Here is a 15060-nt window from a genome sequence, read left to right on the forward strand (position 1 = left end):
CATTGGAAAAGACCCTGATGTTGGGAAAGATTGAAGGCAGGAGGAGAAGGGGATGACAGAGGATGAAATGGTTGGATGGCATCACCGACTCAATGGACATGAGTTTGGGTAAACTCCAGGAGTTGGTGATGGACAGGGAGGCCTGGTGTGCTGCAGTCCATGGGGTCGCAAAGAGTTGGACACGACTGAGCGACTAAAGTGAACTGAACGCTGAAAATTTACATTTGGGGATGATGGTGGAATGTGTATTTCTCTAGGTAAGTGGTGGTCACAGTGACTGCTTTAGTGTTCCCTAACACCTGAGGGAGCGAAAATAACGCTGTGCACAGGCAGGCTACATAATACTATTGTCAAACTGGGTAAAACGGAATGTAGACTAGCATAAATGCCCATGTGTGTAAGAGAATCTCAGAGACGGGCCAGATTAATAGGGGCTAGAGCAATCAAGGAAGGCCTTACGGAGGAGCTATGCTCAGAATAGGAATAGAATGACCTGGGTAACTTAGAAGGACAGCAAGGATGATGCTGAGCAAAATCAGACAGGAAGTCGACTGCATGAGCTGCTTGTGAGAGACCACCCAGTCTCCAACTCTGCATTTGATAACCAGATCAAGATGACCTCATGTCAGAATTCTAAGTCCATTTCCGCTGCTGTGGCAGTGAGGGCGGCCAGGAATACTGGGATAAACAGTGTGTACGTTTTCCCTCATGAGACAGACAGCTTACTGGAAGAGTTTTAAGTTGGCTGTAAGAGACGCAGTGAAATTCAATATTTTAATGAGATATACTGGGGAGAAAACTGAAGATAGGAGATCAGCAGGAATACCTGTAGAACTCTTGTTTCTAGCAATGGATCTATTTAGTCAAGTGAAATCCTAAATGGAACCTCTATCTTCCTGTGCTTGCTTAAAAAAAAAAGAAAAAGAAAAATAATTAGCAGAAGCACAGCAGAAATGGTATGGACCTAACAGAAGCAGAAGATATTAAGAAGAGGTGGCAAGAATACACAGAAGAACTGTACAAAAAAGATCTTCACGACCAAGATAGTCACGATAACGTGATCACTGACCTAGAGCCAGACATCTTGGAATGTGAAGTCAAGTGGGCCTTAGAAAGCATCACTACTAACAAAGCTAGTGGAGGTGATGGAATTCCAGTTGAGCTATTTCAAATCTTGAAAGATGATCTTGTGAAAGTGCTGCACTCAATATGCCAGCAGATTTGGAAAACTCAGCAGTGGCCACAGGACTGGAAGAGGTCAGTCTTCATTCCAATCCCAAAGAAAGGCAATGCCAAAGAATGCTCAAACTACCGGACAATTGCCCTCATCTCACACGCTAGTAAAGTCATGCTCAAAATTCTCCAAGCCAGGCTTCAGCAATATGTAAACCGTGAACTCCCAGATGTTCAAGCAGGTTTTAGAAAAGGCAGAGGCACCAGAGATCAAATTGCCAACATCCGCTGGATCATGGAGAAAGCAAGAGAGTTTCAGAAAAACATCTATTTCTGCTTCATTGACTATGCCAAAGCCTTTGACTGTGTGGATCACAATAAACTGTGGAACATTCTGAAAGAGATGGGAATCCCAGACCACCTGACCTGCCTCTTGAGAAACCTGTATGCAGGTCAGGAAGCAACAGTTAGAACTGGACATGGAACAACAGACTGGTTCCAAATAGGAAAAGGTGTACGTCAAGGTTGTATATTGTCACCTTGCTTATTTAACTTATATGCAGAGTACATCATGAGGAACGCTGGGCTGGAAGAAGCACAAGCTGGAATCAAGATTGCTGGGAGAAATATCAATAACCTCAGATATGCAGATGACACTACCCTTATGGCAGAAAGTGAAGAGGAACTCAAAAGCCTCTTGATGAAAGTGAAAGAGGAGAGTGAAAAGGTTGGTTTGAAGCTCAACATTCAGAAAACAAAGATCATGGCATCTGGTCCCATCACTTCATGGGAAATAGATGGAAAAACAGTGGAAACAGTGTCAGACTTTGTTTTTTTGGGCTCCAAAATCACTGCAGATGCTGATTTCAGCCATGAAATTAAAAGACGCTTGCTCCTTGGAAGGAAAGTAATGACCAACCTTGATAGTATATTAAAAAGCAGAGACATTACTTTGCCAACCAAGGTCCGTCTAGTCAAGGCAATGGTTTTTCCCGTGGTCATGTATGGATGTGAGAGCTGGACTGTGAAGAAGGCTGATCGCCGAAGAATCGATGCTTTTGAACTGTGATTTTGGAGAAGACTCTTGAGAGTCCCTTATACTGCAAGGAGATCCAACCAGTCCATTCTAAAGGAGATCAATCCTGGATGTTCATTGGAGGGACTGATGCTAAAGCTGAAACTGCAATACTTTGGCCACCTCATGCGACGAGTTGACTCACTGGAAAAGACTCTGATGCTGGGAAAGGTTGGGGGCGGGAGGAGAAGGGGACGACAGAGAATGAGATGGCTGGATGGCATCACTGACTCTGTGGACATGAGTTTGAGTGTACTCTGGGAGTTGGTGATGGACAGGGAGGCCTGGCGTGCTGTGATTCATGGGGTCGCGGAGAGTCAGACACGACTGAGCGACTGAACTGACTGACAGCTACTTGCTCTAGGTCAAGGGGTGATGGGGCCCTCAGGTTAGGTCTGCTGGGCGTCTTCTGAAAGAAGGTACTGTGCTGTGATGAACATCTAATACAGGGCTCTGAAATTAAGAGATTCAAAGAAAATCCATGCAGACATAGTTCTATAAGAGAAGCACAGACCATTTTTAGCTGTGATGGAAGCAGAGCCAGGCATTTTGGCTTGTGGTCCAGGGCTCCTTCACCCACTTCATTCTGCTTCTTGTCTGTGACTCATTTGACAAGCCATGCCAAGGAGAAAATGCAAAATCCAATACATTTACCAGTAACTGAGAAATGTCTTAGTGGCTTCCTCTTATCTTTTGACACTGAGGTCTTAAAGAACATTAAAAACGTAGTCCCATATCCACTCTTCAATCTTATCTCTAAGCCATTAATTGATTGAAAAAGTGTTCTCCAAAGTTCCAGACCTCTTGTTGGTGTTCTAAAGCCCTTTGGAGTGATTACCCACAAGTGCTCATTTAAATAACATCATCCCAAGATCTGAGTCCCCAAATAACTTACAGCACATACAGATAAATGGCATAGGATGCTAGGTTTTAATTTATTTTTATACATAATATAAAGAGATGACATACTAATTATGATAATGATACTTGTCATATTTTTAATAGACACCCAGTCATTGAAAAAATTAAAATTATCACAAAACCACATACAAGGTGCATATGGACATTTTCAACGATATAAGAAATTTAGTTAAAAAGAAAATGAAAGTGGTCAAATAGTCGTTAGTTTCCATTTATAAAACAGAACATATGTGTCATATGTGTCTGAGTTTCTAGGAAACATCATTTCTGAAATCTCAGAATCACAGAGTCCTCCATAAATTCCCTAGGAAGCATCTCAGTGATTGACTGAATGTTGTCTTTTTTAAAGATTTAAAATATATATATTACAAGCTCCTTCCCATGTTTACTGTCCAAGAACAGAGGAATTCCTTTAATACAAACCCACCTAGATTCCTCCTTTAATTTATGTCCATTTTTCTCTTGTTCTGTCTTCTGAGAATATGGGAAAAACAAGTCCAATATTCCCCTCATAAAACGTTTCCACTTACTTGAAGACAGAAAGCAAGTTACTCCTCAATCTTCCAATCTTATTTCCAGATCCTTTCATTCTTTCCCATAACATTTTCTTTCTACCTCTAATGACTTACGGTTCCCTTTAGAGACCTTCCCAATTTCTCTACACACTAAATAAATGGAAACTGACAATGAGGAAGAACTATTTAAATAAGCAGATGATGCCTGTTTCATTAACCTGACCTCTACTGAAACAAATGTCATAAAATGACATTAAAATACATTCTATATCGTAATCAATTGGTCAGAACTAGTACACCATTTATGGATCATTTGTAGATAATTTCAACAAAAGCTGTAATTTAAGGAGTGCTTCTTGGGTGTCAGGCACTGAATACTTTGCTACTGAATGCTGGCAACAACTCTAAGAGGTTGGTATTATTATTCCCATTTTTCACAGGAATGGCATGGACTAGATTGTCAGAGATCTTGATGATTCTTGAGCCAGTGCCTTACCACAGTGGACATTCACACATGTACGCAAGGCATGGTCCAAGTATGGAGGCTGCTGCAGGTTACCCTTCCTCGAACCAGACTCTGAGATGAGAATTTCCATGTGGAAATTTCACTGGTGAGTGCTGCTGGACTCAACACAAATGGGAGAGTGAACAAAGCAGGTGAGGCAGTGGGAGAAGCTGGACTGCCCTACAGTCACAACAGAAGCCCCAGCTGACCCTACAGGCCCGACAGAGTTGTCCTGAAGTGGGGCAAGGGCCTCTGTGTCCCCAAGTTGACCAGCCACTAAATGGATGCTGCTGCCCAGGGGCAATGGGCAGGATCTTGAGTGAGGCAGCTCTCCTTAGCTGACAGCTAAGGGCAGTCACCAAGGAGGGATCCAGCTGTTAAGACTCCCAGAAGCTGGGGAAAGAGGATCTTAAGCCTGAAAGGGGCAAGGCGTCTGGGTGACAGCACAGCGCTACTAGAGTGACTATTTTCAGATCTCTAACTCAGAATATGGTTCTGCATGATTGCTTATTGATTGTTAAGTTATAAAAAATCATGTAGCATTCATGTCAAAGACATTAAAAAAATAAATAAGATGGAGGCAGGAAAGGAACTCCAAACACTGCTTTGGTTTCTGTGTAGGAAATACAAAATATCCCTTGTTTTTCTGTCACTTTCTTCAGCTCTTTCTCTCTTTTTCTGCCTCTGTCCCTTTGCTGTGTCACATTCTCTGTGTGACACACATACACTAATAGGATGACTGGAAATTTTGATAGCAAAGAAGGGAAACAGAAGAGGAGAGAGAATAATTTGAAATACTGGTAACAGATAATCATTATCCAAGCAGATACTGCCATTTTAAATAGTTCGGTCAATGATACTACACGTGTCCTCTGAAGGAAAGATGTTACAAAGGATGAATAAACTCTATTAGTGGTTCTGCAGCCTCAATAATGTTTCTATCCTTAATCTTTCCTCATAGAATTTATTGTCTAAACTATATTAAAAAGACATAATTGCCTCAGGATGGTTCTTGCCAAAAGAAAATTACAAATACTTAGACTATCGGGGATTGAAGAGGAAGTTCTGTCTCATTTTTCATTTTATAATGAGAACAATCAAACATGTTTTTAAAGTTTAAAATCAAAATTATGTATTATGTATTGTTCTCTATTTACCCATTATGGAGAAGCTTTTAAAAAGCTAGAAAGCCAACAACTAGCTGGAATGACTTACTAGGACATGAATTTGAAATAGATCCCCAGGGCATAACGAATCCAGCTTATATTGTGGGGAAATGTGAAGAGTATTAATTCATATTATGCTGCCTTGCTATTCCATTAACGAATGCAAAAAGAAATTCTCGCGGCAACATTCTCATTTTAACATGAGCAGCAGGATATTAGTACAGAAGCCAGAGTTCAAAAAGTTAATAACAAACCTGAGTCAAGAATGATTCTGAAAGGATTCAGATGACAAAAGGCAGTGGAGAGTGAAAATTCAAATGTAGCAGGACATTATCTGATTAGAAATCCACTGTTATCGTCCTCTACCAAAATGGCCCACAAACTGCTGATGTCTGTGACCTCCACAGTGGGACTGAATTTGGATCCAAAAGCTGGTGGCTCAGCATTTCCTGTCCCCTCTCTTTTCAAAATCCCACACTACAAAAGGGCATAGGGTAACACACTTTACTGCTAAATATGATTTGAGCCTTTTGGAAGACTGCCCATTCAGAAGTGTCACCCTGGCAACTCACCGATGGCTTTCACTTTCTAAGAGTCTTCTCTAAACAACCTTCCCCCAACAAAATTCAGAAAGGAAGTCTTGAATATTATTTTAAACTCTAAATATGTTTAAGTGGCACCTCCAAAGCCAATTATCAGTGCTATCCATTGTGCTTTGTTGACGTAATGGTACTTGGAACACTCATTCTGGAATCGGAGCAGGAAGCAGCCACCCAATACTGCTGTCCACAGTCAGACTGTTCCGAAGACCCTACCACCAAGCCAAAAAACAGCAGTGAAAGCCGACCTGTCCCTTCCCAGACATCACGCCATCCTGTGTTTACTGTCTGCAGAAGTCTCTCCATCTCTGTTCACATCATCATTTGGTCCAATGTGGCCACACTATGCAGAGAGCAACATGCCAAGACACTGTCTTCCCAGGGCTCTCGCTTGTTACCAAATGAAGGGTGTGTGCGTGCGTGTTAAGTTGCTTCAGTCGCGTCCAACTCTTTGCAACCCTATGGACTGTAGCCCACCAGACTTCTCATCTGTGGGATTCTCCAGGCAAGAGTACTGAAGTGGGTAGCCATGTCGTCCTCCAGGGGATCTTTGTGACCCAGGGACTGAACCCAGGTCTCCTGCATTGCAGGCAGATTCTTTACCATCTGAGCTGTCAGGGAAGCCCAGTGAAGGTGATTTGCCTGCTTTTCAATCCACAACTAACTGTCTCCACTTCTAGATCCATAACACAAACTGTCAAGGGTCTCCTGTTTTGGAGATACCATATTTGTCTGTAATACAACGACTATGAGTGAGACAAGGCAGAAAGAGGCCAAAACTGGGAGACATATTTCCTGCGTCCTGCACACAAGCAAGTGGAAACTCCTTTCGCGACTGGCAGCTCTCGGGATGACTGAATCATGTTGTGTATCTGGACCCTGAAACAGCCCACTGGTTTCACAGCAATGACTGCCCGTTCTGTGAATTTCAGAGAACAATTCATTGTCCGTGAGACCACCTACAACTTGCATGCATGTGATGTCATTCTAAGTTACACCAACTCAGCATTTCCATGAATTCATTTTCTATACATGAAATTCACCAAGTCTTACAATGTTTTTGACCCAATCAGAAATAGCCTCTGCTTAAAAGTGTTGATTTTAAAATAAATGAAGAGTGTCTTTTTTTTTTAATATATGGAAGTTGCCTTTTATTTTAAAAAGGGAAATAAAGCTGGAAAAAAGTCAAATGTTTCAGGAAACTGGGTTTGTATGGCCAGTGCTTACCTTATTAGTGAACGTGCCTAGTATGTTGGTATTGAAAGCACCTATGCGAAAAAACTGGCATGATAATGGATTGAAATGACAGGTCTTTTTAAACTGGAATTTAAACACAGGTGGTTTGATTCTCTTACAGTCCTTCCTTTTAGCAGTGTAACCACAATCCTGCTGCTGCTCCTAAGTCACTTCAGTCGTGTCCGACTCTGTGCGACCCCATAGACAGCAGCCCATGAGGCTCCCCCGTCCCTGGGATTCTCCAGGCAAGAACACTGGAGTGGGTTGCCATTTCCTTCTCCGATGTAGGAAAGTGAAAAGTGAAAGTGAAGTCGTTCAGTCGTGTCTGACTCCTAGCGACCCCATGGACTGCAGCCCACCAGGCTCCTCCGTCCATGGGATTTTCCAGGCAAGAGTACTGGAGTGGGGTGCCATTGCCTTCTCCGGGAACCACAATAGAGAATGCTAAAAACGAATTCCATGTTAAAAAACAATTTTAGGTGCAAAGATAAAAAACAATAAAACATTAATCAGAGCCCAAAGCAGTAAGGGAAAATCTGTTTGCTGAGCAGAGAGTGATTAACCAAAGCATATGCCATCAGTGTGAACTGATTTACTTAATTCAATTTCCTATTTTAAGACACACAGATAACATCATGGTTCAATAAAGATTTGGAATAAGAAGGAAAAAGCTCAAGTGGAAAGGACAGAACACGTTTCAACTGGCCAGGGCTCTGGCTTCAGCTGTTAGCATTATGTACTTAATTCTGCTTCAGATTAATTCTCTTTTGTATAAAACTGAAAGTGACAGATTAACTGATCTTGAAAGTTTCTGGAAGGATGCTACAGAAGTGAACTAGAAAGAGTAAAAAAGGAGCATTTTGTAATTTTCCAACAGATCTTAAGGAAAAAAAATCAGTAAGTTCATTACAACCATGGTAATCAAATAAAATTCACTCAAAATAGTACTATTGTAAGTATTATTTGAATTTAAAATTTTTACCCATGACATTCCCTCAAAGAAGGCTCTGCGTAATGATTTTCAGAAGTCTGACTTGGGTAGGCTTGACCTCAAACAGTGCAGCCTCTGTTGTAACAGTCTTCCTTAATGACATTCTGGGTTGATTCTGGGAAGACCCAAGGGAGGGACCCTGGCACCACCCCACAGAAGAATGCAAAAAAGATGCTGCTTAGTCTCCCATATGTGAGGCTCAGATCCTGGATAGAGCAAAGAAAGGGAGGAATTGACAAGAAATCTCAATTTATACAGGAAAAAAAAAAAACACTATACTTTGGAAAGCAAAGTACTTTTTAAAAATAGCTTCTATAGCCACTGTGAATTAAAACGGAGACTGGCACTTACAATTCTACAACATTTTAGGGTTTCAAGGGTTTTTAAAATATTACGTAGAATTTTCTTTCATCAAACTCAAAAGGTCACAACAATGGTCAGGAAGTAAAATCCCAATTTATTATGCCAAGAAAACAGGACCAACAAGAATAGATACAAATGAAATGACAGGTAATGACAAAATAAAATGGAAATTGAGAATGTGAATTGTGCTTTTAAGTGTACAAATAAATGATAGTGGAGGCTTAAGTACAATATCAAATTTATATTTTTAAAAAAATTTTTAACTATTGCCTGTAACTCCCAAATCAATGTTGCTAGTCCTCAGCTCTCCCCTAACCACCACACTTATGTCCAACTAGCTGGTAGAGATTTTGACCTACATGTCCCAAATATACCTCAAAGTCCTCTCCTCCCCACCACCAAGTCCACTTCCCTTCTAATTCTCTTGATGACATCATCATGCTTTCCGTCACTCAAGTCAGAAACCTGACAATCCCAAGTTCTAATGTTTTCTCACTTCCAATGTTCAAACTATCACAAAATTCAGAATATTCCAGTTGTTCAAAATTTCTTTCTCTATTCCTCACGCAGTTCAGTTCAGACGCTCAGTCCTGACTCTATGTGACTCTATTCGACTCTATGTGACCCCATGGACTGCAGCACACCAGGCTTCCCTGTCCATCATCAACTCCTGGAGCTTGCTCAAACTCATGGGCATCGAGTCAGTGATGATGCCATCGAACCATCTCATCCTCTGTCATCCCCTTCTCCTCTTGCCTTCAATCTTTTCAGGCTTCACGGTCTTTACTAATGAGTCAGTTCTGAGAATCAGTTGGCAAAAGTATTGGAGCTTCAGTTTCAGCATCAGTCCTTCCAATGAATATTCAAGGTCGATTTCCTATAGGACTTACTGGTTTGATCTCCTTGCAGTCCGAGGGACTCTCAAGAGTCTTCTCCAGCACCACAGTTCAAAAGCATCAATTCTTTGGCACTCTCTGCTTTTACCCTATTTATAGTCCTCCCATCTCTTCCCCAGATCATTACAAATCTTCCTCCTTCAATCTTGCTCACTGTAACTCTTCCTCTAACTTTCTTCAGGTTAACACATCTAAAAAGCCAATGACTGCCACCTTAAAATCCCTCAGCAAAAAAGAGAACTCTCTTACACTTTTGGTTGGAATTTAAACTGGTGCAGCCACAATGGAGAATAGTACGGAGGTTCCTTAAAAAACTAAAGTACAATTACCATATGATCTTACAATTCCACTCCTGGCATATATCCTGAAAAAACTGTAATTCAAAAAGATACATGATACATGAACCTCAGCGTTCATAGCAGCACTATTTACAACAGCCAAGACATGGAAGCAATTTAAATGTACATCAACAGGTGAATGGATAAACATGTGGTTTGTGTACACACACACAATGGAATATTACTCAGCCATAAAAAAGAATGAAATAATGCCATCCGAACATAAAAGTTATCATACTAAATGAAGTAAGTCAGACAGAGGACAAATATTATATGATATCACTTATTTATGGAATCTGAAAAAATGATACAAATGAATTTATTTACAAAACAGAAATAGAATCACACATGTAGAAAACAATCTAATGGTTATCAAAGGGGAATGGGGCTAGGGGAATGATGAATGAGGAGTTTGGGATAATAAGGTCCTACTGTATAGCACAGGGAACTATATTCAATATCTTATAATAAACTATAATGGAAAAGAATCTGAAGAAGAATATATCACTTTTCTGTACACCAGAAACTAAGACAACACTATAAATCAACAATACTTCAAAAAAATACCCTCAGTGCTTATACACACACACACACACACACACACACACACACACCCTATACCTATGGGTCAATAATCCTGAATGACTTAATACTTCCATATGTGAGTTTTACACAACTATCTCACCACCACTGCCTGAAATGGCCTCCTCCACCCCACCCTGCTCTTTACCAGTCTAACTCCTATTCATCTTTTAAGGACCATTTCAGGTGTTACCTCCTCCAGGAAGCCTGCTTTTACACACACAATCTTCTGGCTCTAGGCTGCATCTGATGCCTTTTTTACTTCTTAGTGAATTCTCAATATAACATCATATTGGAGTGGGTCATATTTATTTATGTGACTGTCCTGCATTTGACAAATATTCCTTGAAGGGAAGGACTTTACTTCTTAAGATCCTAGCAAAATATACAGAATTGAAATAAAAGAATCACACTATGGAAGAAAACAAATTGGAGGGTATGAGAGTAATCTGGAGGATTATAAGTGTCTGGAAATAGTGACTGCTTTTCTTACTTAGGCAAATAATACTTCATGGTTTACAAAGTGCTTTCACATAAGTTATATTGTTTGATTCTTAAAATAATCCTAGAAGGCAGGGGAAAGCAGAAATGAAGGGTGAGAGAGACTTTAAAAGCATAAGAAATTTCTGAGAAGAGAAATGTTACTGATTTTTTTTAAGATGGGTGTGTGTGTGTGTGTTTAAATAAGCCTTCATAGATCGTCATTTCACAGATCTACACTTCAGATAAATTCCTATTTGGTCAAAATAGCCAACTGATATCCTTCATGACTACTATAAAATCTCCTAAAAAAGAAAAACTCTCAGTTCTTTACAGAGAATTTTCAATAATGTAGTCCCCTATTCACGCACCTAAAAAGCATATCTTGAAGACAGAACAGCTCAATTAGATTTCTAAAGACAAAGAGAAAACGGTTTCATTCTCACCTTCAAAGATCCACCAGGTCAGGAATCTCAAGAAAATTTCCTTGATTCTGGAAGCTGTTCTTTTCCCAGGATGCCAACTCCTGAGAGCAGATTTGATTAAAGTCTTCGGCACACAAGTGTGGAGTATCACAAAGATTCCTGAAAACAAAACAAACACAGAGCAGTGTAAACTGTTTTGGGTTAGCTAATTCTATTAAGCTTTCATTCAACCATCCTACTAAAATTGACGAGGGGAACTTAATACGTATTAAATCCCATGATGAATTTTAACCAATATTACAGTAGTTAAGGACATCAACGTCTAAGAAACTTTAAGCAATTTCATGGCAACAGGTAATGAAAAAAGGTAACACAATTCCAATTACATTTTGGTATATGATATAAGTCTGAATGAGCCCTCAATAGCAGGAAACAACTGCTCACACAAATCAAAGAGAGAAAAAAGGCACTTGATGTAATTTTACTCTAACACTTCATGGGAATACAGAGTGCTGTACAATCACATCAACACACAGGTAGAAGCTGGGGAAAATCTAATACAAACTGCAAAGAACAAACAATGAAGAACTAAGTATTTGATCAAGGTTGATGATCTCAGTGAGGAACCCAGACATGCAATTACATTTTGGAGGTGGCTTTGAAGGCGGTGAGAAAAGGAGGTATCTGGGAAGGAAGGTTTCAGAACACACCATTGTAAGAAAACCAGCATAAGGTTAAGGTAGAACACCATAGAATGAAACCTTAATTAAAAGGAAGCCAACTAACAGAAGTGTTTGAATAATGTGTTTATTTAATAACTCATTCTTATGAGAAAGTGTGAAAAAAAACACTGCAAAAATGTTTGGAAAACCTCTTTTAAACCAGAACTTGGGGACAGTGTACAGGGAGAAAAGAAAAGCCGGGAGTCTAGACCTGCCTTTGCCATTAATAGTCTGACCTTGGGCTTGCTAAGTGTCTATCAACCTTGCAGGCACATTTGCACCAGTAGGAGAGGTTTTACAAAATATCAGTGGCTAGGCCCCACGTGGCCAAATAAATGCCTGACCAATTACCAATATATCATATCAAGTGGGACAGAACCCAAGCACAGGCATTTTTCTGAAGGAGAGAAAGTCAGAGGAGACATTCTTCAGTGATTCATCCAGCGCTGAGTCCCATCTTCTCTACACAATTTGCATCTGATCTCGAAAACAAATACAGTTTAGTAATATCCCAAACCTCCAAACTCTATAAAATTAAATAGCTCTCCTTTTCAAATTATAGTTTTCTCTGTATATATGCCCAGGAGTGGGATTGCTGGATCATATGATAGCTCTATTTTTCATTTTTTGAGGAACCTCCATACTGTTCTCCACAGAGGCTGCACCAATCTGCTTTCCCACCAATAGTGTAGGAAGGTTCCCTTTGCTCCAGACCCTCTCTGGCATTTATTATTTGTAGACTTTTAAATGATGGCCATTCTGACCAGTTGAGGGGATACCTCACTGTAGTTCTGATTCACATTTCTCTAATAATTAGCTATGTCGAGAATGTCTTCATGTGCCTATTAATAGCCAAAACATGGAAACAACCTAAAAGCCCATCAACAAATGAATAGATAAAGAAGATGTGGTTTCTTTATATTATGGAATATACTCAGCCATAAAAAAGAATGAAATAACATCATCTGCAGCAACATGGATGGACCTAGAGACCATACTAAGTGAAGAACGCCAAAGACAAACATCATATGATATTGCTTATATGTGGAGTCTAAAAAACGATACAAATGAACTTAGTCACAAAACAGAACCTGCTTCACAGATACAGAAGACAAAGTTATGGTTACCAAATGGAAAAGTAGGGGGACAAATTAGGAGGTTGAGACCAATACATACATGCTCCCTTCCGTTCCGTCGCTCAGTCGTGTCTGACTCTATGCGACCCTGTGGACTGTAGCCTACCAGGCTTCTCCGTCCATGGGATTCTCCAGGCAAGAATACTGGAGTGGGTTACCGTTTCCTTCTCCAGGGGATCTTCCCGACCCAGGGATCGAACCCGGGTCTCCTGCATTGGAGGCAGACGCTTTAACCTCTGAGACACCAGGGAAGCCCATATACATGTTACCATATATAAAACAGACAACCAACAAAGACCTACTGTGCAGCACAGGGAACAGAACTCAATATTTTGTAATGATCTATAAGGAAAAAGAATGAAAAAGAATAGAGTTTATGTTGATTAAAAATAAATAAATAGTTCTCTAATTTTCAAGAGGAGGAAACTAGGGTTCTGAGAGGTACACAGACTTATACGAGGTCCAAGCAAAGAAGCAAGACCAGGATGGACTCAAGTCTTCCGAGGAGGATAAGAGCAGATCATGAGCTGGGGCCAGACATAACCCTATTTCGGGCTGGGCTGGGTAGGACAAGACCACATGTATTCACACCATTAACAGGGCCTGATGCTACTGACTTTCTGGGCAGAGGCAAGCATAACCACAGGATTCCCACCCCTTAAGGAGTAATGAAGATAAAAATAATCCTAAGAGCTAAATTTCTGAGTACTCTGTAAGAGCCCGACATTGTGCTAAGTGCTTTAATCCTCACAAGAACACTCTGTGCTAAGGACTATTATTATCCCTGATTTATAAATGAGGAAACTGAAGTTGAGAGTGCTTTGTCTTGCCTCCAAAATGGTGGAAGTGGAATTTTAACAAAGCTGTTTTTTTCCCCATCCATGTATTGCCTGGAGGGAATACAATAAACAGGCAGCTGGAGGCAAGGCTACTTTGCCCTGTATCTGCCCAGCCCCCATTTTTTTTTTTTTTTTTTTTTGGCACAAAGCACTCTCACGTTGGAAAAAGGAAACAGAAGCACCCGGGAGTCTTCTCAGTGCTTTCAGATTTTCTCCAATTAAATAACTAACTTTTGTTGTCTGGGAAAAGATGAACATTGTATGGAATACTTTTTCTTCTCCCTTCGCAACACATACACACGCACTTCCAAATTAGCAGAATTTGAATAGTGAGATTTAAATCCACTGCTTTGGAGACTTCAGCTCAGACAAGTGTCAGAAGAGTCACCACTGAAATCTGTCCTAAATGATTCTATCCATCATGACATGTGAATTTTAAAGCTTAACTGAAATCTCTGGAAGGCCGTTTGCAATTCCTTAGGAAAAAATGTCTGAAACACTCTTACACTCATCTTCAAAATCTTAGAGAAGTATCTTTGTTGCAGTTTGCTGGTCCGGTACATTTATGTTATGTAAATGATTTCCTTTCTTTAAATAACTACTGACTATAATAAAATCTAAGTTATAAATATTCCACATATGAAATATATTTTATTTAAGAGGCTAATGCAAAGCATTACTACTTCTGACACCTTAGGCAGCTCATAATTATACTGTGGCAGAAATCATCTTCACAACTCATTTTAAAAATAATGTGAAAAGATGGTTCTCATTAAGACATTTCTGGGAAGAAATAAAAGAGTGACGGTAAAAATGAAAACATAATTTTGAGAACTGGAAGGGGCCTGGAAGGTGTATCCAACCATCCATCTGCCTACAACCTATTCCATTTTCAGGGTACTCTGCACAGAGTTCAATCTCTCTTCTTGTAGCTTTCACTCCTTGATTCCAGATCTGGCTCTTGGATATAGATCCAGATTCACATCCTAGTGCAAACCTCCCCAACCACAGCCCACTGTTCAGAAAAGCAGGGATCAACTGCTGTTTTAGTAGAGGTGGCCACTGATAGGACCGGGGAGAAGTACCTGACTCCAGGGC

General features: G+C 40.2%; 1 protein-coding gene across 5 annotated transcripts in view; it reads right to left on the reverse strand.

Moving 5' to 3' along the window:
* Positions 1–15060, reverse strand: part of NRCAM (neuronal cell adhesion molecule) — a 340964-nt gene that overhangs the window by 259060 nt on the left and 66844 nt on the right. For all 5 annotated transcript variants that reach the window (XM_055420793.2, XM_055420789.2, XM_055420791.2 and 2 more), the window contains exon 2: positions 11287–11424. The gene's annotated coding sequence lies outside the window, so the exon portion shown is untranslated. The remainder of the gene's footprint in view (positions 1–11286; positions 11425–15060) is intronic.

The sequence above is a fragment of the Moschus berezovskii genome, chromosome 3, assembly GCF_049115385.1.
Source record: "Moschus berezovskii isolate FMDL1 chromosome 3, NW_MosBer_1.0, whole genome shotgun sequence".
NCBI lineage: Eukaryota > Metazoa > Chordata > Mammalia > Artiodactyla > Moschidae > Moschus > Moschus berezovskii.